Raw genomic sequence first — 24319 nt, forward strand, 5'->3', positions numbered from 1 at the left:
ATCTAGACAATTACATAGGAGATGGGTAAATGAACAACCAGCCCAGATTTCACTTTCTCTGGTGTTCCAGCATGGCTGCAGGCACGGGGGGCTGAGGCACAGTGCTCTCCCTGGCCGGCGATCTACCCGGGGCACAGCTCTCCAGGTGCAGCCCCTCTCTGTGCACCATGCTGCATGGGGGACTGCTCACCTGCGTGACCTGGGGATCAGGAACCAGAGCCAGCACGCTCACCCCGCCGCACACCTCACCTGCAGCAGCCAGCCACCATACTCCACCCTGTGCGGAGACAGCACCACCATCATGTCTTTCGCTCCTCAGTTCAACACCCTGAACAGGTCTGGGGTGCAGCAGCTGAGGACATTACATGGTTCAAACCATGCACCAGAGGTATGGACAACCCCGCACCTGCCCATTCCCCACCCGCGTCACTCACCTGCAGGCACCCCCGCACCCGCCCCTCCCCCACCAGCGGTACCCCCGCACCTGCCCCTCCCCCACCCGTGGCACCTGCCTCTCGCCCACATGTGGCACCCCCGCCCCTCCACCACCTGCAGGCACCCCTGACCCCATCCGCGCCACCCCCAGCAACTGCTCCTCGCAGCAACCCCACCTCTCCCCCACCTGCGGCGTCCCTGCACCCGCCCCTACCCCACCTCCTGACCCCCTACCCCACCTGCAGCACCCTCCCCTCCATCACCCACAGTGCCTCTGAAGAAAACCTGTTTGCGTTGAAACATCTGTCGGGCCACAGTTGTTGGATGTATCAGTAATGGATTTGTATTGAAGAATAAATCCTCTTCTGCCTCCAACTGAATTGTGAGTGCTGGTTTTTGCATTTTTTCTCTATGGTAAAGTGAGTGATATTATAGACTTAAAGTTACCACACAAAAAAATTACAAAGAAGCATATTGTAAAATAAGACCATGTGACGGAAAGACAGTGACCTTATCATAGCTGTGGAAACTTTATTTAAAAAACAAACATGGCCAAACATTTGACAGCAGTGATTGTAACGGCAATGAAATACGGATCATGGTAACAAAATACTGGCTTAAAAAATAAGAGAGGTGCTACATCCAAATATACAAAGCCATATGTAAAAAGATGCATATTGTAGATAATATATACACCAGGGTTTGCTTTGCACACTGTGTTAACCCAGGTAAAGTGCCAGAAGCAATTCAATTAGAAGTCACGCAATCACTCACAATGGCAAATAGGGATTATGTGATGGTGCAAAGATGATTATATGGTGACATGATGGAGTGGTTTATTATGGATATAAGGCTGTCTGTATGTCTGTCTGTATGTATGTCTATATGTCAGATGTGCAACAGTATAGAGAAAGGTATAGAGTGTTTGGACAAGGGGATGCATTACATGTACACATGAATCTGTAAGCTTTATTTAAGAAGGAATCATAACCCCTTTAGCACTCGCTGTGAGCTCTGGCCTGTATTTAGCAAACAGCCGTAAGCTTAGTTTAGTTGATCGCTGTGACAGTGTATAGAGGAGGGTATGTAGATGATGTTAGAGGTATGGCACCCAGCAAAACCCTTTTCGGCTTCAGCAAGTTCCTGCCAGGTTGAAGCGCAATACACTTGCACAGACGTCCATCACAAATGCGCATTAACCAGCAACCCAGTGTTGGCAGTTGTATGCTGCCGACAACACAGGAGAGGACACCACCGCGGGACATCGAAAGGCAGATCATATTACCGGTGGCATATTCGTTAGTATCATTGTGATAATTAACAAAATATGGCTCCAGTAATAAATACCGTTGTTATATGGAACCATGTATGTTGTATAATTGGGTCTAATGTGAACAGGATTTAATTTCTAAACATGCTGTGAACATGAAATATGTATGATTGCATGTTATGTGGCACACTGAGTATGTCATTTTTACCATACACATGCTAAGCATCCTCTTTAAAGTATATATTTTTTCACAATATCACACAAATGCTTTGCTCACAGTCATTTGACACTAGAGGCCTGATTGAGAGGAGGTTGCAGTTTTGATGGCGATAATGTACAGTAAGTCTGCACATGCGTCCAGACTGTTAGCTCTCAGACACGCAGTACAAAAATGGAGGCAGAGTCAGTGGATTTTAGTGTGCTTTCCTGGGATGTAGCAGAGGGGTGGTTAATTTGATGCAGGTGTGACACTGAAAGGATGCTATACTGCCCAGGCCATAAGACTGGTACAAGTTTTGATGGTGAGACAGATGGTGCGTAAAAAGTGATCTGAAGAGAAAAAGAACCATCTCAGGACACTGCAAATGGGCATCTCCGTTTCAATTAAAACCAGCCGTGGCATAAGCATAAGACGCAGGCGCAGCTGCGTAGGACTCAGAATCAGGACCTAAGTACAGTATGTATCCTACAGGCTGATGTCAATCTCCTGCAGCACACACATGACAGGCACCTCCATTTGCATGCCACAGTAATTTGGTTAAAAGAATGTACTGTGAAAAATATGTTGGCAGGTGTATAACTGAATTTTCCATAGAGCTCACACAGATCTCTATGCAATACAACCAGACGTTCTGCATAATAGTATTTACAGTAATTACAAATGCACGGTATAAACATAAGGCTTCCCCAGAAATTAATTTTTAGCTATAGTAATTTAGTTGATCTGTTTATTCAGCTCTGAGACAGAAATATGTCAGCAGAAACAAAAGTTGAATAAATTTGCACTGGCAAAGAGAAATAAATGTTGCACAATATATTATGAAGAACCATAGGAGACAGCAGGCACTTGTAATAAAATAACCAGTCAGACGAGTTAGATTAATTAGATTATGACTGATCAACCAGTGGCTATCTTGAAAGTTTCACAGACTTTTATATAAACATTTTTTCTGCAGCATTCAGTTATAAACAAATAGGGGCTCATTCATACAGTATGTGGGACACATCTGTGCACCAAATGTATGTAGGAAAAGACACATGCAAAAAAGCAAACTTTAAGTATATGCTGAATCTGAAGCACCTCAACATGCGTCCATCTCAAAAATCGCAGTGCAGTGTTTTCACCCATAGCCTCCAACTGTACCTTTTTTGCAGGTACAGTACCTTTTTTTATGGTCTTTACTGATTTTTGACTCTCCAAACTTCCATTGAAAGTATAGGAAAAGGGGCGTAGCCATGCCCCCTTTACCTGTGGCCACGCCCCCTTTCCTAATTTGAACCAATTTTTATGTGTAAAATGTTGGAGGGTATGTTTTCACCTGACATACCAGCTACACACCAGCAAAGAGATATGGCTTAACAGTGTTAGGCCCAAATGTAATAGACTCACGTTTCCTGCGAAAAGCAACGTGGTTTTACTTGAAACTAATCATCAGTTTAAATATAGCGGCTACAGATGTGTCCTCACAAATCAAGCCTCAATACTTGGCATGGAAAAAGAAAACCACGGCCACTGTATTGTAGCACTTAGAGATGTACAAGTGTCGCATATCCAATTAATCAGCACAGTCTCCTGGTGCATCCTATTCTGCTTTACGACTAAAACACATTTTCAGGTAAAAAGATCCAAAAAAAACACCTGGTGCTAGCAGAGTCTGACGGCAACTGAGAGAAGCTGTTTACTGCGACTGCAGGAACAATCTATGAGGACTCATCCGTATATTGCCAGAGTTGCGCCAGTACTGGGTGGAGCTTATTACATTTGGGCCTTTGTAGTAAATGTTAAAGGGACATTAACCTATTCATACACAATATTTTCATGTAAGTGTAATCTGCACAATGAAATGTCACAGAAAAGAGAATACCGTCTTAACAGTTATTAATAAATTCAAAATGTGCATGTTCCAAGTCATGTAATTAAATATCCCTTTTACTACCTTAAAACTCTGCCAACAGACAGGCGCAACTTACTATAATTGACTTGGAAGGAAGTCATTCGCCTTTGATCTGCTCTGGGGACACCACATCACCAGAGATCTGACCAGCTCTCAGAGTAATAACTACTGAATAAGACACAGTCACAAACTCTAACAAAAAAGGACTCAATACACAGATGAAAGTAAACAGCTTGAGGAAGTGTGTCTGTGAAACGTGTTACTAGAATTTATGCGTACTCTTATCCTTTCCATATTGCTCTATAAAAATAAAAAATAAAATAAATTCAAGTCAAAGACACAACTAACACTTTTCATTTGTCAGAATTAGAAATTAAAATACTTTGTACTATAACTGACTTAATCTACCTCAAACTCTAAATAAGCCCCAATGCAAGAGATTGCTGGGTATATAAATCATTCCGCCGGCTAAAACGGGCGTTTACTCTGATGACAGGGCTTTGTCCTGTGCATCATGATTATTTAACAAGCAGTACTTGTTCCGCTTTCTTAATTGAATGATTTACTGAGGCAATTAAAAGGCTATAGGGGAGATGTATCACACACTGGAGATAAAGTGGCGTACAAATTCAGGCTTTGGGTTTTTTCAGGCTGTGTTGGAAAAATGACAGAAGCTGATTGGCTGGTACTTTATCTTTCTCCACTTTATCTCTCTCCAAGGATGGATATACTGTATCTCCCCCATATTTAAAATAGACTTACAGGGTAATTTTGGAATATAAAGTAAAAATCATGTGCAAGTTCATAATATCTTAATTTAGTATACTGGACATTAATATTTATCATATTAATAATCATGTCATGGCTAAAAAAGTAGCAGATAGATAGATAGATAGATAGATAGATCAACTATAGATGCAAACTGGTAGGCTTTGCCATCCTCTGCCCCTTCCTATATTTTATCTCTTTGTTTTTATATAAAAATAAGAGTGTTCGGATTTATGAGATTTATCAGTCATATCAATCAACTCAAGTTTCATGAGTTATGTGTGCTGTCTGTGCTTTCATACTTTCACTTCTTATTTGTGGCTAAATTTTCTTTTCTTACAGCGGAACATTTATCACAAAGAAATATCATTACAGTCTATGGAGTGAAGGAGTTATTACAATACTTAAGGATACAAAGTATAAGATGATATAATTTTTCAAGAGTTCAATTTCTAACAAAAAAATGTAATAGTCTTCTTCATCATATTATTTGTCCGAAGTACAGTTGTTTTCTGGCTCTTCATGCAGTGCGGTAGGCAAAGTTCATCGGTTCGGCTAAATGCAAAGTCCTCTAAATATAGATGGTAGTCTGGATTGTCGTAGGGGATGGTGCGGTCTTCAATTAGTGCTGACGCGTTTCGCTGCAGTCAGATAGCAGCTTTTTCAAAGGTAACATTGGTTTAAGTGTGTGGGGTTTATATACCCATTTCAATATGGTGGCTAATTAGCACCTAAAACTGGTGTTGCATTGTTACTAAATAATAAGCAAATAAATACAACAGAATTGTATAGAAGACAGACCTACTTCTCATATGATGGGAAAAATTTAGACATAATTCAGTTTTAATAATGAAATATAAATAAACAAAATTTATATTGTTTATTTATATTTAGTAACCATGCAACACCAGTTTCAGGTGCTAATTAGCCACCATATTGAAATGGGTATATAAACCCCACACACTTAAACCAATGTTACCTTTGAAAAAGCTGAGTGCAGCGAAACGCGTCAGTGTACAGGGAGCCATGCCAGGAACTAATTGAAGACCGAACCATCCCCTACGGCAATCCAGACTACCATCTATATTTGGTGGACTTTTGCATTTAGCCGAATCAATGAACTTTGCCTACCGCACTGCATGAGGAGCCCACCATTTAAAAATATGGAGCATCATACCCTCTAGCGGTAAAGTTTCAACATTGGACAATTGCATACCCTAATTAAACAGCTCATGCTGGACTTTCATTATTAAGGGAAATATTTTGGAATGGACTTCCTATATTGAAAGCTTTCTTCACATTCCTGGCGGTTTGGGTAACCCTTGTTTTATCTACTGTACTATTTGTACTTTTTAACATTTATTATTGGTGCATGCATTAGGGTGTATTTACCCCAATTTTTTAGTGTACTAATTTATATTGTTAAATTTTGAATTACTAGATACATCATTATTATTGCTATATATTAATTCTAGCGCAGCCTCTAATCCGTTCTGTATTTGTTTATCTTTGTGGGAGTGACTTCCTGTATTTACTTGAGGCCGCTGCTCGACATAGCATCTCATACCTTAGCGCCTGAGTACCCTTGGGCAACCATTCTTTGTACATGTTTTCTGGCTCTGGCTGGATATGTTGGTCCTAAAATGGTACAGTAGTAGGTTGGACTTACACTCTTTCCACAATAAATAACTGGTGGATCCTCAAACCTGCAAAGCTTGAAGAACACAGCTTTTCCCAAGTACTCTGCTCTTTCAAATACATGTGTGTGCGCAAATAAAGAAGCAGTGATGGACACAATTGTGGGTACTGGGTACACACCTAAACGATGGATTGGCCGCCCGCCAATCAGGTAGGCTGATCCAACGAAATGGAGTGGTCGAAGTGTTCTGCGCAACAATATGTCCATATACACGTACCAATCCACCGTCTAACATGCCCGGCCACAAGAACCTATAGTGACATCACGGTAAGTGGTTCCTGCCATGGTAAGCAAGTCACTTGGTAGCCCATGCACACATGCAGATGTAATAGTATATCTGATATATCGATATATTTACTCTGCCATTTGGCACAACCGTCATGATATGTCTGCGAACAACACATTACACACATGATCTAACGATATATTGTTCATCGGCTGTACAAACGCTATATCGCCAAGTGTTTAACCAACATTACTGTGTTGGTTTTCAGCAAAAACAAAGACATGTACACACCAGGTAATGTTCATGAATATAAAAAGTCAGTTGAATAATATTCCTCAGTACAAGAACTGCAGTGTCTTAATGAGTGTGTAGTTGGCAACAGCACGTGTTTTATTCCTACATTTTATGTTATTTTATTAGCAATGCAAATAAAAGTTTTATCTACCATGAACATATGATGTTTTTCTTTCCTCTGGCATTTATGTAATGCACTTCGGTAATCAGAGTTTGACTGACAGGTATGCTATTTTGCTTTACAAATTATTGCCTCAAAGCTTTGTTCTTTACAACTACAGTGTTTTAAACAGAATGGAAAAAAACAAAGTTGGACTTAAAAGCAGTAATGATATTTATAATGATATATACATACAGCAATTGCATACAGTATATAACAAGTGTATATATAAAAACATAAAACTGAGACATTGCAGAAGTGGTGTCTGGAGATTCCTGAGTAAACAGTTGTGTAACCATGAATAGCTTTAAAAACAATGAACGTTTACAAAAGCAAAGTGACAAGTGATGAAAAACATAAGACTATCATTTTGAATACAACAAAGTTCCAAAGGAAGCGACTTTGTTGTGAGTCGCTGACCCAACCGTTGGATTCTGACAAACAACCAGCTTTTGCTGACACAGAAACCACCTACAGACAGATCCTGCACAATATTGCACAGCATATACTATTTTCTGACTGCCAATTCACATAAAGCAATTAGAAAATTGATTTGCCATTGCTGACACTGAAAGAACCATAGTTAAATTAACAAATACCACAAAGGAGGTTTTTCTCTGTACAATACATAGCATGTTGAGTAAGTTTAAACGCATGCATCAAATAGATATCGGGCCTGATGAAAGTGGACACAATACAGATGTTTGTGCAGTCGAGCGATTATATGCTACTGCGCAGGTGCTAAAACTCCAGAAAACACCTAGGGCCGAATATAATGCCGCTCGAGTTTGGCAGCTGTGCGGGATGCTGAGTGAACTTGTACGTTTTTTTAAAGGGGCCTTGTAAGTCATTGCACCTTTAAAAAAAATAGGATTTTGATTACCTACCGGTAAATCTTTTTCTTGTAGTCCGTAGAGGATACTGGGGTCCACATTAGTACCATGGGTATAGACGGGTCCACTAGGAGCCTTGGGCACTTTAAGAAATCAAGTGTGTGCTGGCTCCTCCCTCTATTCCCCTCCTACCAGACTCAGTTTAGAAACTGTGCCCGAGGAGACGGACATACTTCGAGAGAAGGATTTAAAAGAACAGTGGTGAGATTCGAACCGGCACACACAAACAAGAGGAAAGCCATGCTAACCAAACTTGAACAGGAACAGCAACAACTGAACTATCAACAATACTGAACCAAGTAACAGTGCAGGAAACCACAAAGCACTGGGCAGGCGCCCAGTATCCTCTACGGACTACTAGAAAAGGATTTACAGGTAGGTAATTAAAATCCTATATTCTTTTACGTCCAAGAGGATACTGGGGTCCACATTAGTACCATGGGGATGTACCAAAGCTCCCAAACTGGGTGGGAGAGTGCTGAGGTTCATGCAGAACAGATTTACCAAACTGAAGGTCCTCGGACGCCAAAGTATCGAACTTGTAGAACTTAGCAAACATGTTCGAACCTGACCAAGTAGCTGCTCGGCAGAGCTGTAAAGCCGAGACACCCCGGGCAGCCGCCCAGGAAGAACCCACCGACCTAGTAGAGAGGGCCTGTACAGATCTTGGAACCAGCAAACCTGCCGTAGAATAAGCATGCTGGATAATAAGCCTGATCCTGTGAGCAATAGACTGCTTTGAAGCAGGACACCCAATTTTATTGGGATCATAGAGAACAAATAGCAAATCCGATTTTCTGTGAAGAGCTGTCTGCTTCACATAGACCTTCAAACCCCTCACAACATCCAAGAACTTTGAAGTAGCAGAGGTATCGGTAACCACCGGAACCACAATAGGTTGGTTGATATGAAACGCAGACACCAGCTTTGGAAGAAATTGCTGATGAGTTCTGAGTTCAGCTCTATCTTCATGAGAATTGTGAGACAACGCACCCAGCTCCGACACACAGTCCGGAGCAATGACAATAGCTTGAGCCTTTTCCCTTTTTATTCTTTTGAGAATTATTGGGATCAATGTAAGTGGTGGAAACACGAACACCACCTGGAAGTCCCATGGAGTCACCACAACGTCCACCGCCACTGCTTGTGGGTCTCTCGACCTGGAACAACACCGCTTGAGCTTCTTGTTGAGACGAGTACCCATCATGTTGATTTGTTTCATTTCACACCGTCGTGTCAAGAACCCGAACACCTCCGAGTGAAGGCCCCACTCCCCTAGGTGGAGGTCGTGTCTGCTGAGGGAGTCTGCTTCCCAGTTGTCAACTCCAGGAATGAAGACTGCCGACAGCGCCACAGCATGCCATTCTGCCCAAAGGAGGATCCTTGTTACCTTTGACATTGCTGCTCTGCTCTTTGTGCCGCCCTGTCGGTTTATGTACGTTACCACTGTCCCATTGTCTGACTGAACCTGAATGGTGATCCAGAAGAAGATGTGATGCCTGTAGAAGGGCATTGTATATGGCACTTAGTTCCAGAATGTTGATTGGAAGAATGCTTTCCTGACTTAACCATTTTCCTTGGAACTGTTCCCCTTGGGTGACTGCTCCCCAACCTCTGAGGCTTGCGTCTGTGGTTGGCAGAATTCAATTTTGAATCCTGAACCTTTGGCCCTTGGTCAGGTGAGAAGTCTGAAGCCACCACGGAAGAGAAATCCTGGCTTTTGGCGACAGACGTATCCTCTGGTGCATGTGAAGATGCAATCCAGACCATTTGTCCAACAGATCCAGCTTGAAGGGCCTTGCTTGAAACCTTCCGTATTGCAGTGCCTCGTAAGAGGCTACCATCTTCCCCAGGAGGTGAATGCATAGATGCACCAATATCCAGGTCAGTCTTAGAACATCCCGCACCATCGACTGAATTACCAATGCCTTTTTCAATGGAAGGAATACCTTCTGTGCCTCCGTATCCAGTATCATCCCCAGGAAAGGAAGCCTCCGTGTTGGTTCCAGGTGAGATTTTGGCAGGTTCAGAATCCACCCGTGATCCTGGAGTAGTCGTGTTGAGAGGGCAATGTTGTCTAACAACCTCTCCCTGGATGGTGCTTTTATCAGCAGATCGTCCAGGTACGGTATTGTGTTCACTCCTTGCTTGCGGAGGAGAAACATCATCTCTGCCATTACCTTTGTGAACACCCTCAGTGCCGTGGAGAGGCCAAATGGCAGGGCCTGGAACTGGTAGTGACAGTCATGTAATGCAAACCTTAGATAAGCCTGATGAGGGGGCCAAATCGGAATATGAAGGTACGCATCCTTGATATTCAGAGACACCAGGAATTCCACGTCCTCCAGACCTGAGATCACCACTCTCAAAGACTCCATCTGAATTTGAACACCCGTAAGTACGGGTTCAGTGACTTGAGGTTTAAAATGGGCCTTACTGAACCGTCCGGTTTCCGTACCACAAACAGGTTGGAATAATGGGGGGTCATTCCGAGTTGATCGTAGCTGTGCTAAATTTAGCACAGCTACGATCGTAAACTCAGACATGCGGGGGGACGCCCAGCACAGGGCTAGTCCGCCCCCGCATGTCAGTGCCGCGCCCCCGGCACAAATACAAAAGCATCGCACAGAGGCGATGCCTTTGTATCTGTGGAGTAACACCTGGCCAGAACAGCTCCTGCGGCTGGCCGGGAGTTGTGTGTCACTGCCGCTGGCCGCAGCGGCTGCGTGAGACGTCATGCAGCCACCGCGCCATGCCCCCCCCCCCAAAGGTCCGGCCACGCCTGCGTTGGCCGGACCGTGCCTACTAAACGGCGGCTTAATGTCTCAGAGGCGATCGCTGGCAACCGACGACTGCCATTCGCGGCGCACTGTGGTGCCGGAGCATGCGCAGTTCCGACCCGATCTCTGCGCTGCGACAAACTGCAGCAAGCGATTGGGTCGGAATGACCCCCAATAACCCTTGTTTTGCAGTTTAAGTGGAACTGGAACAATGACCTGAGTCTGTACCAGTTTTTGAATTGTGCATGTAAAGTCATGTTTGCTTCTGGTGAAGCTGGTAAGCCTGATTTGAAGAATCTGTGAGGTGGAAGTTTCTGAAACTCCAGTCTGTAGCCCTGGACGATAAGATTTTTGACCCATAGATCCAGGCATGATGTTGCCCATATGTGACTGAAATATCTTAATCGGGCTCCCACCTGCCTGTCTTCCAGGCAGTGTGGTCCACCGTCATGCTGAAGGCTTTGAGGAAGCAGAACTGGAGGTCTGTTCCTGTGAAACTGTAGTTGCAGGTTTTCTGGGTTTACCTCTATTGCCTTTGAAGGCTGTAGAAAAACCTTTGGATTTACTTTTAAATTTCCGAAAGGACCGCAAAGTTGGAGCAGAGTAGGTTTTTCTAGCTGGGGGTGCTGCGGAAGGAAGGTATGTAGACTTACTGGCCGCAGCCTTGGATATCCACGTATCCAGGTCATCTCCAAAAAGGGCTTCACCTGTGAATGATAGGCTTTCCACACCTTTCCTGGAATCCGCGTCCACAGTCCACTGGCGTAGACACAAACCTCTGCCTGCTGACACTGCCCTGGCAGTGGTGCGTGCGTTGATCAAACCAATTTCCTTTATGGCCTCCACCATAAAATTAGCAGAGTCCTGTATTTGTTGTAGGAGTAAAATTGTCTCCCCCCTGGATAAGGAATCTAACCCGTCACTTAGATTACCTGACCATTTTGCAATGGCTCTAGTGATCCATGCACAAGCAATAGTGGGTCTCTGGGCCACCCCAGCAGCTGTGTACAGGGATTTGAGAGTGGTCTCAATTTTGCGGTCAGCCGTGTCCTTTAAGGAGGCTGCCCCAGGGACAGGCAAGACTATCTTACGTGACAACCTAGATACCGATGCGTCAACAATCAGTGGATTTTCCCACTTTTTCCTATTATGCTGTGGAAACGGGAAGGATGTGAGCAACCTTTGAGGGATCTGAAACTTCTTGCCCGGATAAACCCAAGTTTGTTCAAACAGAGAAATTAACTCCTTTGAAGCAGGGAAAGTAGCAGAGGATTTCTTTTTTACATTAAAATAAGATTCCTCATCCACCTCCGCCACCTTGTCAGGAATGTACAGGAATTCTCTAATAGCTTCTATCAGGGCTTGTATTCCTTGTGACAGGGCTGCTTCCCCTCACACAAGTACACTTCACCCTCCTCCGTGTCTGATACGTCCTCATCAGTGACAGCCTGCAGGACTTGGGCCAGAGTACGCTTTTGTGGACAAATGGCAGGGGTCATCGGGTCCTCCACAGACTGTCTTAAATATTGCATCTCTTTCTCATTATGGGATAATTTATTAGAAATATGTGAGATCATCCCTTTAAGGGAATCCAACCATGCGGGTTCAGACCCACTAGCCTGAGAATGTGTACTATCCTGGATACACTGTAGTGAATCACCCGGGGAAGACAAACACTCTGCTGTGCAGGAAACACACTCCCTTGATATGGTAATGTAAAGGGACACACACAGTCACACACAGTAGAGGTGAAAGCACAGTTAACCCACACAGAGCCCGCAGGGAAACACAGAGAAGATGGAGCTAGCCACAACGCTCCCTTTATGCTAAAGCCAAGCTCAACTGGGTCGCAAACTAAGCTCATTAATAGGGCTTAGTATTCTAACACCGTTCCCCCCCCCCTTACTATGACCCCCTGGTACCGCTGAGGAAACGTGGAGTCTTTGTGGAGGAGCTTTGCTTCCCTGCAAGTCCTGTCAGTGTGAGCTGCAGAGGGGAAATGGCGCTGGTGAACTGCTGGATCCGCTCATAGTGAAGCCCCACCACCGTAAGTTTACTATACTGGCTTAGAAGTCAGAGAAGCTTAACAGCGGGTTAGAACCCATGTAAGCTGTGCCAGTGTAGGGTAATGTTAAAAAGCTCAGCTCGGCCCTCACAGCGGAAACAGACACACATACAGCATGTTGTACTGAGCCTGGAGACGCAGCTCCATACCCTGATGCCGCCATTACAGCCGGCGACCCGCTAACCGGGACGCCAGCCAACTACTCACCACTCTTCTTACTTCTTGCTCTGTTAGGGATGGCGGGCGTGCTGCGGGACTGTACGCTCGCCGTGGTGGGGCTTGCGAATAGGACCCTCAGGAGCTAAGTGTCCTGCCAGCGGGGAACGGGACCATTAACCCTATAGGAGGTTGGGCCGTTCCCCTCCCCCCCTAAGTCCCACAAAGCAGACAGGCTGGTGCCAACCAGTCCTGTCTGAAAACAACAAACAGAACATAAATGCAGAAAGCTCTTCAGGAGCTTCCCTAAGCGTGACCGGCTCCTCCGGGCACATTTTCTAAACTGAGTCTGGTAGGAGGGGCATAGAGGGAGGAGCCAGTACACACTATTGATTTCTTAAAGTGCCCAAGGCTCCTAGTGTACCCGTCTATACCCATGGTACCAGGCATGTCAGAGGAGGCGGTGGAGGCTGTCATCCCCCCCCCCCCCCCCCCAGCACACACTCTTGCCTACGGACAAACTGTCTGTGAAGTCCTGCTCCCACCTCCCTTCCTGGATCAGCTGGCTGTCAGCTATAGTTAGTGTTGGGAGTCGCAGCAGCTCACAGCAGTTGCCCCTTCCTCCCCACTCACCCCTTTGGCCTGGACAGCGGTTAATCAACATAGTTTGTTGATTGAGACTGCTTTCATCTCCCCAGCGTTGGTAACAGGATAGCCAGGAAGTGGCTGTGTATAGGGGGCGTGGCTTCACTTACATGACAGGCTAGTGGGCTTATAGAGACGGTGTAGTGTGTTGACTTTGCTGCACAGTGAGAGCACTCCTTCACCCAGAGACCAGCAATAGAAACTGTCCTGCCAACCTGTACCACTGACCAGCATGCGTAAGGGACCATCCTACCAGCTTGTTGCAGAGGAACCAGCCAGTAAGAGATCTTATTGCTACATTCCCTAGGCAGGGTATTACAGGTTGAGTCTCCCATATGTGCAACACAGTAGAACAGGGGATGTATGTAATAGGTGCACTTATAGGTTTTAAAACATTCCTTGTATTTCATAATATTAAAAATTACATATCACATCCTGTCAATTAAATACTAACATTATAGAGAGATGCGTGTAAAAGTACAGAAAGAAAGTATAAAAATGTTATACAAAAAATATGGTGTATGGTAATTTGTCCTCTATTTGGTTAATTTCTTATAAATAACATCATACTCCTTCTATGAGGTATCAACTTGGAATTGTCCTCACCATATAATTCACCTACAAAGTGGCCCCACAGTAGCCTCACAAATGAGTATTAGTTACAACTGTCTTCAAGTTCCTGTATAGCATTGGTCCTATAATGTGCATCAAACAGTTTATATATCAGTGGGAGAGATCCCTTGATTATAAATGACACCCTAATAGCTGGTAGGGATATACTGCAAGACAAGCAGGTAAAGGATTTGTTAGTGGGTGTTTGGTATAATAATCACTTCAACAACACATCAAATCAAAGTCTCCCAATATAACATCTATCCAAATCCCTAAAAACATTTCAATTGCTTGATATGGTGCGTCCTAGGGAACCTCACTGTCTTATAACTGGTGTCATTACAGGCAATGTCTTGTCACTGTTGTTGCCACAAATGCCATATTCTGATGTCCCTCTATTATACCATCCATATGATCATCATATTTATGACACGTCATGTACAGTTGTGATACTTACAGTATGCAAAGTTGTAATCCCCTAATATTGGAGTATAGCAAAAAAATATTACATTAAAGCAAAATGCCTGGATTAATTATGATTGACTTATTCTACATCAGCAACTCATATTAACATGAGAAACAGTAAGAATCTAATAATAGATATATAAAATAGACAATCCTGCACAAGCAGAAAAAAAAGCAGCTCGTGAGCTCATTATTTTACTTAAAGGTATCCTCACATCTTCACCAAATATGTGCCAAAAAAGGTTGAATAGAATTTATCCAGCGCTACTGCATACAGTATGTAGGTCATTCATAAATATTCCACTTCAGATACAGCAGATGTCATATCTCACAGTATACTTCTAATTAGGCTCATTCACATATACCCAAAATGGAAGAGATAAGCAAATATAGTGAAGTACTGTTTAATAATTGTAGGATTTAATATGACAAAAACAAAAACATATAAACTCCACACCGATCACAGGTATTTCCAAGTGGCCAAATTTTGACAATTACCAGATAGACATGAATTGTTTTTAAGCAATGCAGAATGCACTTGAAACAGTGCAAATCCTGGGTACTCCCACTGGTGCAGGCTCAGGTGTTAACTGCAGGGTTTGGCAGAAAATTTACAATTATTAAACAGTACTTCACTATATTTGCTTATCCCTTCCATTTTGGGTATATCTGAATGAGCCTAATAAAAAGTATGACATCTGCTGTATCCGAAATGATATATTTATGAACAACCTACATATGCAGTAGCACTGGCTAAATTCTATTCAACAATGTGATAATACCTATAATTCCTTAAATTAATTGTATCAATCAGAGATCTCTGGTATACTAGCAAAATTTTTCTGAAAGAAAAAGGTTGGGGGGGGTGGGGGGGGGGGTATTTTCCAAACCTATGTGGCACATACTGTATACTGTAGAGGGACGCAAGAGGGATTTTAATCCACGGGTAAACTCATACGAGTATTACGTACTCCCACTTAATCCTGGTTAGTCTCAAACTCCACTATTGGGAGGGTTGGCAAGTGTTCAGTACTGTGTGGGATGATCAAATAATTGGCCTAACCCCCAAGACTCTGTGCCTAAAATCCCCTTGGTACTATTCAGCAGTTCCCCTTATCACTGGATATTATAATGTGTCTTCCCTTCCTGGTCCAGTGACATAGTATGCCAGTTGTTACCATTTGTATCCATAATTGTTGCTACTATCCCAAAGAAAGGAATTATAGGTATTATCACATTGTTACTGTTTCTCATTTTAATATAATGTGCTTATATAGAGTCAATCATTAAGGTTTATGATAATACTGTATTTCATACCAACGTTGACATATCATAAACCATGATGATTGACTGTCTCTATATCAGTACCTCATATTAAGATGAGAAATAGATGTGAATAATGACTCCATACATTTTGTTTTTATTTAATATTATTATTTTTTTGCTATACCCCAATATTAGGGGATTATAACTTTTTATACTGTAGGTAAAACAACTGTACGTGACGCGTCATACATTATGATGAACATAAGGAATGATTTGCATAGATGTCATATTGGGGAACTTTGCTTTGATGTTTTGTAGAAGTGATTATTATACCGAACATCCACTAACAAATCCTATACCTGCAATTATACCTATTTGTGTGATGGAGGAATTCGGACTGAATAGGGGAGGAGTCAAGATGGGAGGGGAAGGAGTCAAGATGGGAGAGAGGAGGAGTCAATATGGGAGAGGGGAGGAGTCAGGACTGGAGAGGGAAGGGGTCAAGATTAAACAGTAACCCCCCCCCCCTAAAAGAAAAGTCTAGATCCGACCCTGCATGGTACTAATGTGGACCCCAGTATCCTCTCGGACGTAAGAGAAATGTCCGAGTTCAGCCGGCATGCCACAAGGCCTCTGAACTCGGGCGGTGGTGGTTGAAAACCATGTGTGCTGACTGGGTGGTGGCCTGGAGTGTTTGCAAAAAAAGGCCATCTTATGGGAGTGTGACAGTTGTGTCACTGAATGCGGCTGCATTTGAAATGTTACAATATATATTGTTCTGCATGCACATTGCACGTGGATGAAGCACATCTAAATACAAGTGATTTATTTAAAAGATGAAGTAAAGAAAACTGAATCACTACATTCTAAAATGGTTTTAGAAATTCCTACAGTAAAATAAGTAGTTAAGTACAAGATGTTTATGTAGTTCTAATAAATACAGATTATATGACATAAAAGGCACTATAAGGTTTGAGCATAAACTTACAGTGCATATAAAGTGACAATAATTTATAAGAGTAATGTCATCTAATGGAAACTTTTATAGGATTTATTGGATACAGAAGAGCAACTAAGGCCCCAATTTTAATAAATGTCAGGCTGCGTACTACTGAGATAAATAATATATAGAGAAAACTGCACATTTAGACTGCCATGTTAGCAGTGGATCCTGCTCTAAATCTACAGACACCAGAGTGAATGACTGTTAGGCTCTGTTGGCTCAGTCCAATTAGGTGCGAGTATGTGAATGCGAGTTTGTTTCATGAAACTTACATACCCGACAAATGTGAGATCCAATTAGAAATACCAATTCAGGGTAGTTGCAGCTAGGGTGTGCAAATTTTCTACAAAATGCGACTTGGGAGAAGTGCATGAAAAAGTGGGGAGACCTTCCGGGACTCTACAAAACAGTGACAACTTTGCTAACAGAATCATATACAGTAGAAGGCTGTTAGTAGGCATAAAGAAAGTAGTGGATGCTCTTAAAAGGTGTCAAAAATATTTTGTTTAATTTCAAACAAATTGAAAGAAAATTGCAAAAAAGTATAAAAAATTAGATTTTAGGTAATTTGAGGCTACTTTAATTTAAAAAAAAGATATGATTTTTTTTCATTAAAATAATAAGAATTTACTTACCGATAATTCTATTTCTCATAGTCCGTAGTGGATGCTGGGGACTCCGTAAGGACCATGGGGAATAGCGGCTCCGCAGGAGACTGGGCACATCTAAAGAAAGCTTTAGGACTATCTGGTGTGCACTGGCTCCTCCCCCTATGACCCTCCTCCAAGCCTCAGTTAGGATACTGTGCCCGGACGAGCGTACACAATAAGGAAGGATTTTGAATCCCGGGTAAGACTCATACCAGCCACACCAATCACACCGTATAACCTGTGATCTGAACCCAGTTAACAGCATGATAACAGAGGAGCCTCTGAAAGATGGCTCACAACAATAATAACCCGATTTTTGTAACAATAACTATGTACAAGTATTGCAGACAATCCGCACTTGGGATGGGCGCCCAGCATCCACTACGGACTATGAGAAATAGAATTATCGGTAAGTAAATTCTTATTTTCTCTAACGTCCTAAGTGGATGCTGGGGACTCCGTAAAAACCATGGGGATTATACCAAAGCTCCCAAACGGGCGGGAGAGTGCGGATGACTCTGCAGCACCAAATGAGAGAACTCCAGGTCCTCCTCAGCCAGGATATCAATTTTGTAGAATTTTACAAACGTATTTGCTCCTGACCAAGTAGCTGCTCGGCAAAGTTGAAAAGCCGAGACCCCTCGGGCAGCCGCCCCAAGATGAGCCCACCTTCCTTGTGGAGTGGGCATTTACAGATTTTTGGCTGTGGCAGGCCTGCCACAGAATGTGCAAGCTGAATTGTACTACAAATCCAACGAGCAATAGTCTGCTTAGAAGCAGGAGCACCCAGCTTGTTGGGTGCATACAGGATAAACAGCGAGTCAGATTTCCTGACTCCAGCCGTCCTGGAAACATATATTTTCAGGGCACTGACAACGTCTAGCAACTTGGAGGCCTCCAAGTCCCTAGTAGCCGCAGGCACCACAAATAGGTTGGTTCAGGTGAAACGCTGAAACCACCTTGGGGAGAAACTGAGGACGAGTCCTCAATTCCTCCCTGTCCGAATCGAAAATCAGATAAGGGCTTTTTCAGGATAAAGCCGCCAATTCTGACACGCGCCTGGCCCAGGCCAGAGCCAACAGCATGACCACTTTTCATGTGAGATATTTTAACTCCACAGATTTAAGTGGTTCAAACCAATGTGACTTTTGGAACCCAAAACTACATTGAGATCCCAAAGTGCCACTGGAGGCACAAAAGGAGGCTGTATATGCAGTACCCCTTTTACAAACGTCTGAACTTCAGGGACTGAAGCTAGTTCTTTTTGGAAGAAAATTGACAGGGCCGAAATTTGAACCTTAATGGACCCCAATGTCAGGCCCATAGACGCTCCTGTTTGCAGGAAATGTAGGAATCGACCCAGTTGAATTTCCTCCGTCGGGCCTTACTGGCCTCGCACCACGCAACATATTTTCGCCAATTGCGGTGATAATGTTTTTGCGGTTACATCCTTCCTGGCTTTGATCAGGATAGGGATGACTTCATCCGGAATGCCTTTTTTTCCTTCAGGATCCGGCGTTCAACCGCCATGCCGTCAAACGCAGCCGCGGTAAGTCTTAGAACAGACAGGGTCCTTGCTGGAGCAGGTCCCTTCTGAGAGGTAGAGGCCACGGATCCTCCGTGAGCATCTCTTGAAGTTCCGGTTACCAAGTCCTTCTTGGCCAATCCGGAACCACGAATATAGTGCTTACTCCTCTCCATCTTATCAATCTCAGTACCTTGGGTATGAGAGGCAGAGGAGGGAACACATACCCTGACTGGTACACCCACGGTGTTACCAGAGCGTCTACAGCTTTTTGCCTGAGGGTCCCTGGACCTGGCGCAATACCTGTCGAGTTTTTAATCATGTGGAAGACTTCTGGGTGAAGTCCCCACTCACCCGGGTGGAGGTCGTGCTGAGGAAGTCTGCTTCCCAGTTGTCCACTCCCGGAATGAATACTGCTGACAGTGCTATCACATGATTTTCCGCCCAGCGAAAAATCCTTGCAGCTTCTGTCATTGCCCTCCTGCTTCTTGTGCCACCCTGTCTGTTTACGTGGGTGACTGCCGTGATGTTGTCCGACTGGATCAACACCGGCTGACCTTGAAGCAGAGGTCTTGCTAAGCTTAGAGCATTGTAAATGTCCCTTAGCTTCAGGATATTTATGTGAAGTGATGTCTCCAGGCTTGACCATAAGCCCTGGATATTCCTTCCCTGTGTGACTGCTCCCCAGCCTCGCAGGCTGGCATCCGTGGTCACCAGGACCCAGTCCTGAATGCCTAATCTGCGGCCCTCTAGAAGATGAGCCCTCTGCAACCACCACAGGAGGGACACCCTTGTCCTTGGTGACAGGGTTATCCGCTGATGCATCTGAAGATGCGACCCGGACCATTTGTCCAGCAGGTCCCACTGGAAAGTTCTTGCGTGGAATCTGCCGAATGGGATTGCTTCGTAGGAAGCCACCATTTTACCCAGAACCCTTGTGCATTGATGCACTGAGACTTGGCTCGGTTTTAGGAGGTTCCTGACTAGCTCGGATAACTCCCTGGCTTTCTCCTCCGGGAGAAACACCTTTTTCTGGACTGTGTCCAGGATCATCCCTAGGAACAGAAGACACGCCGTCGGAACCAGGTGCGATTTTGGAATATTGAGAATCCAATCGTGCTGCCGCAACACTACCTGAGATAGTGCTACACCGACCTCCAACTGTTCCCTGGATCTTACCCTTATCAGGGAATTGTCCAAGTAAGGGATAACTAAAATTCACTTCCTTCGAAGGAATATCATCATTTTGGCCATTACCTTGGTAAAGACCCGGGGTGCCGTGGACCATCCATACGGCAGCGTCTGAACTGATAGTGACAGTTCTGTACCATAAACCTGAGGTACCCTTGGTGAGAAGGGTAAATTTTGACATGAAGGTAAGCATCCTTGATGTCCCGAGACATCATGTAGTCCCCTTCTTCCAGGTTCGCAATCACTGCTCTGAGTGACTCAATCTTGAATTTGAACCTCTGTATGTAAGTGTTCAAAGATTTTAGATTTAGAATCGGTCTCACCGAGCCGTCCGGCTTCGGTACTACAACAGTGTGGAATAATACCCCGTTCCCTGTTGCAGGAGGGGTATCTTGATTATCACCTGCTGGGAATACAGCTTGTGAATGGCTTCCAAAACTGTCTCCCTGTCAGAAGGAGACATCGGTAAAGCCGACTTTAGGAAACGGCGAGGGGGAGACGTCTCGAATTCTAATTCGTACCCCTGAGATATCACCTGAAGGATCCAGGGGTCTACTTGCGAGTGAGCCCACTGCGCGCTGAAATTCATTGAGACGGGCCCCCCACCGTGCCTGATTCTGCTTGTAAAGCCCCAGCATATACTGAGGGCTTGGCAGAGGCGGGAGAGGGTTTCTGTTCCTGGGAACTGGCTGATTTCTGCAGCCTTTTTCCTCTCCCTCTGTCACGGGGCAGAAATGAGGAACCTTTTGCCCGCTTGTCCACGAAAAGACTGCGCCTGATAATACGGCGTCTTCTCATGTTGAGAGGCGACCTGGGGTACAAACGTGGAATTTCCAGCTGTTGCCGTGGCCACCAGGTCTGAAAGACCGACCCCAAATAACTCCTCCCCTTAATAAAGCAATACTTCCAAATGCCGTTTGGAATACGCATCACCTGACCACTGACGTGTCCATAACCCTCTACTGGTAGAAATGGACAACGCGCTTAGACTTGATGCCAGTCGGCAAATATTCCGCTGTGCATCACGCATATATAGAAATGCATCTTTTAAATGCTCTATAGGCAAAAATATACTGTCCCTATCTAGGGTATCAATATTTTCAGTCAGGGAATCCGACCACGCCAACCCAGCACTGCACATCCAGGCTGAGGCGATTGCTGGTCGCAGTATAACACCAGTATGTGTGTAAATACCTTTTAGGATACCCTCCTGCTTTCTATCAGCAGGATCCTTAAGTGCGGCCATCTCAGGCGAAGGTAGAGCCCTTACAAGCGTGTGAGCGCTTTATCCACCCTAGGGGGTGTTTCCCAACGCACCCTAACCTCTGGCGGGAAAGGATATAATGCCAATAAAATTTTAGAAATTATCAGTTGTTATCGGGGGAAACCCACGCATCATCACACACCTCATTTAATTTCTCAGATTCAGGAAAACTACAGGTAGTTTTTCCTCACCGAACATAATACCCCTTTTTTGGTGGTACTCGTATTATCAGAAATGTGTAGAACATTTTTCATTGCCTCAATCATGTAACGTGTGGCCCTACTGGAAGTCACATTCGTCTCTTCACCGTCGACACTGGAGTCAGTATCCGTGTCGGCGTCTATATCTGCCATCTGAGGTAACGGGCGCTTTAGAGCCCCTGACGGCCTATGAGACGTCTGGACAGGCACAAGCTGAGTAGCCGGCTGTCTCATGTCAACCACTGTCTTTTATACAGAGCTGACACTGTCACGTAATTCCTTCCAACAGTTCATCCACTCAGGTGTCGACCCCCTAGGGGGTGACATCACTATTACAGGCAATCTGCTCCGTCTCCACATCATTTTTCTCCTCATACATGTCGACACAAAAGTACCGACATACAGCACACACACAGGGAATGCTCTGATAGAGGACAGGACCCCACTAGCCCTTTGGGGAGACAGAGGGAGAGTTTGCCAGCACACACCAGAGCGCTATATATATACAGGGATAACCTTATATAAGTGTTTTTCCCCTTATAGCTGCTGTATAGTTAATACTGCGCCTAATTAGTGCCCCCTCTCTTTTTTAACCCTTTCTGTAGAGTAGTGACTGCAGGGGAGAGCCAGGGGAGCTTCCCTCCAACGGAGCTGTGAGGGAAAATGGCGCCAGTGTGCTGAGGAGATAGGCTCCGCCCCTTTTTCGCTGACTTTTCTCCTGCTTTTTTATGGATTCTGGCAGGGGTTAAAATTCATCCATATAGCCCTGGGGGCTATATGTGATGTATTTTCGCCAGCCAAGGTGTTTTTATTGCGTCTCAGGGCGTCCCCCCCCAGCGCCCTGCACCCTCAGTGACCGAAGTGTGAAGTGTGCTGAGAGCAATGGCGCACAGCTGCAGTGCTGTGCGCTACCTTGTTGAAGACAGGACGTCTTCTGCCGCCGATTTTCCGGACCTCTTCTGCCTTCTGGCTCTGTAAGGGGGCCGGCGGCGCGGCTCTGGGACCCATCCAAGCTGGGCCTGTGATCGTCCCTCTGGAGCTAATGTCCAGTAGCCTAAGAAGCCCAATCCACTCTGAACGCAGGTGAGTTCGCTTCTTCTCCCCTTAGTCCCTCGATGCAGTGAGCCTGTTGCCAGCAGGTCTCACTGAAAATAAAAAACCTAAACTAAAACTTTCACTAAGAAGCTCAGGAGAGCCCCTAGTGTGCACCCTTCTCGTTCGGGCACAGAGATCTAACTGAGGCTTGGAGGAGGGTCATGGGGGGAGGAGCCAGTGCACACCAGATAGTCCTAAAGCTTTCTTTAGATGTGCCCAGTCTCCTGCGGAGCCGCTATTCCCCATGGTCCTTACGGAGTCCCCAGCATCCACTTAGGACGTTAGAGAAAAATACATTATTCGGATTAAAAAGTTAATTTTTGGGTTAATTTGAGACCATTTTTTTAACCCTACAAATTACGTAATTATTGGCTCAATTCTGCTAATTGAAAACTTCCAAATGCCTGATTAGTCATTAGGGAAGTGTCAAGAGGGTTCTGAAGCTAGTCCTGACAATTTTACCTTACAGATGTGCCCTCACATCATTGCAGCAGTTGCCCCAAATATCCCTCTTCTCACACCTGGTCAGGTGAGAATCCTCTAGAGCAGGCATTCCCAACCGCGGTCCTCAAGGCACACTAACAGTGCAGGTTTTAGTGATATCCAGGCTGCAGCCCAGATGGTTAAATCAAAATAACTGAGCTACTAATTAAGTCACCTGTGCTGAAGCCTGGATATCACTAAAACCTGCACTGTTGGTGTGCCTTGAGGACCGTGGTTGGGAATGCCTGCTCTAGAGTTTGGTGTCGTTTTGCATCTCTTTTTGATGAAATGCATCTTAGTCACAAAGCGATGCAGCTAGAACATTCCAGGAGATGTTTTGATGCAACACTTGCTGCATATCAACAGCACTGTGGACCACTTATGGTGCCTTATAAAAAAACATTTAATAATAATAATAATAATAATAATTACTATGTCTACATGCGACTGAGTTTCTGAGTCTGATTATGCAACCTAACAACTACAACTTTTTTCCAATACAAGTTCCGTTGTGCTACAGTATGTATACACAATATACAAGTGTCATATATTGCTGTATATATCTTTGAGGCTAGATGCAGAAGGACATATAGTAGTAAACAGTAGAATGTCCCTCCCTATTCACATCCTCAGGGGTGTGCGCACAAAAAATCAGACATTTCCTCTGAAAAAGCAATGTGAGTTTTGACCTGGAGTGCAAGTGCAATTCACTTTGTACGGTTGCTGTGAGAATGGCTCATAGCACCTAACTCGCACCTGGCTGGATTGACCCCTGTGTGATAGTGTAATACATAGAGACAGGGAGAATGATGTCAGAGCAATTTAAGTAACTAATTCTCAGCTTTTTGACCTGTATCAGATACCCATACGATTCTGTCCTGAAGATCTGGGAGGTCCTTCAACTTTTTATCAGATGTACAATGGGATGATTGGTTAACAATCTATTTTAGCTTCAGAGTTTATATCCAAACTTCAACATTTTCAGTTTCAGTGGTCTGGAAAGATGCACTACCACCTGGATCATTGTAGTTCTACCCCCTCTCTGTAGCACCGGTTAATG

At 44.4% G+C, this 24319-nt stretch overlaps 1 protein-coding gene across 2 annotated transcripts in view; it reads right to left on the minus strand.

Annotated features, from left to right (window-relative positions):
* Positions 1-24319, minus strand: part of MID2 (midline 2) — a 907753-nt gene that overhangs the window by 851550 nt on the left and 31884 nt on the right. The window lies entirely within an intron of this gene.

The sequence above is a fragment of the Pseudophryne corroboree genome, chromosome 8 (genome assembly GCF_028390025.1).
Source record: "Pseudophryne corroboree isolate aPseCor3 chromosome 8, aPseCor3.hap2, whole genome shotgun sequence".
NCBI classification, from domain to species: Eukaryota; Metazoa; Chordata; class Amphibia; order Anura; family Myobatrachidae; genus Pseudophryne; species Pseudophryne corroboree.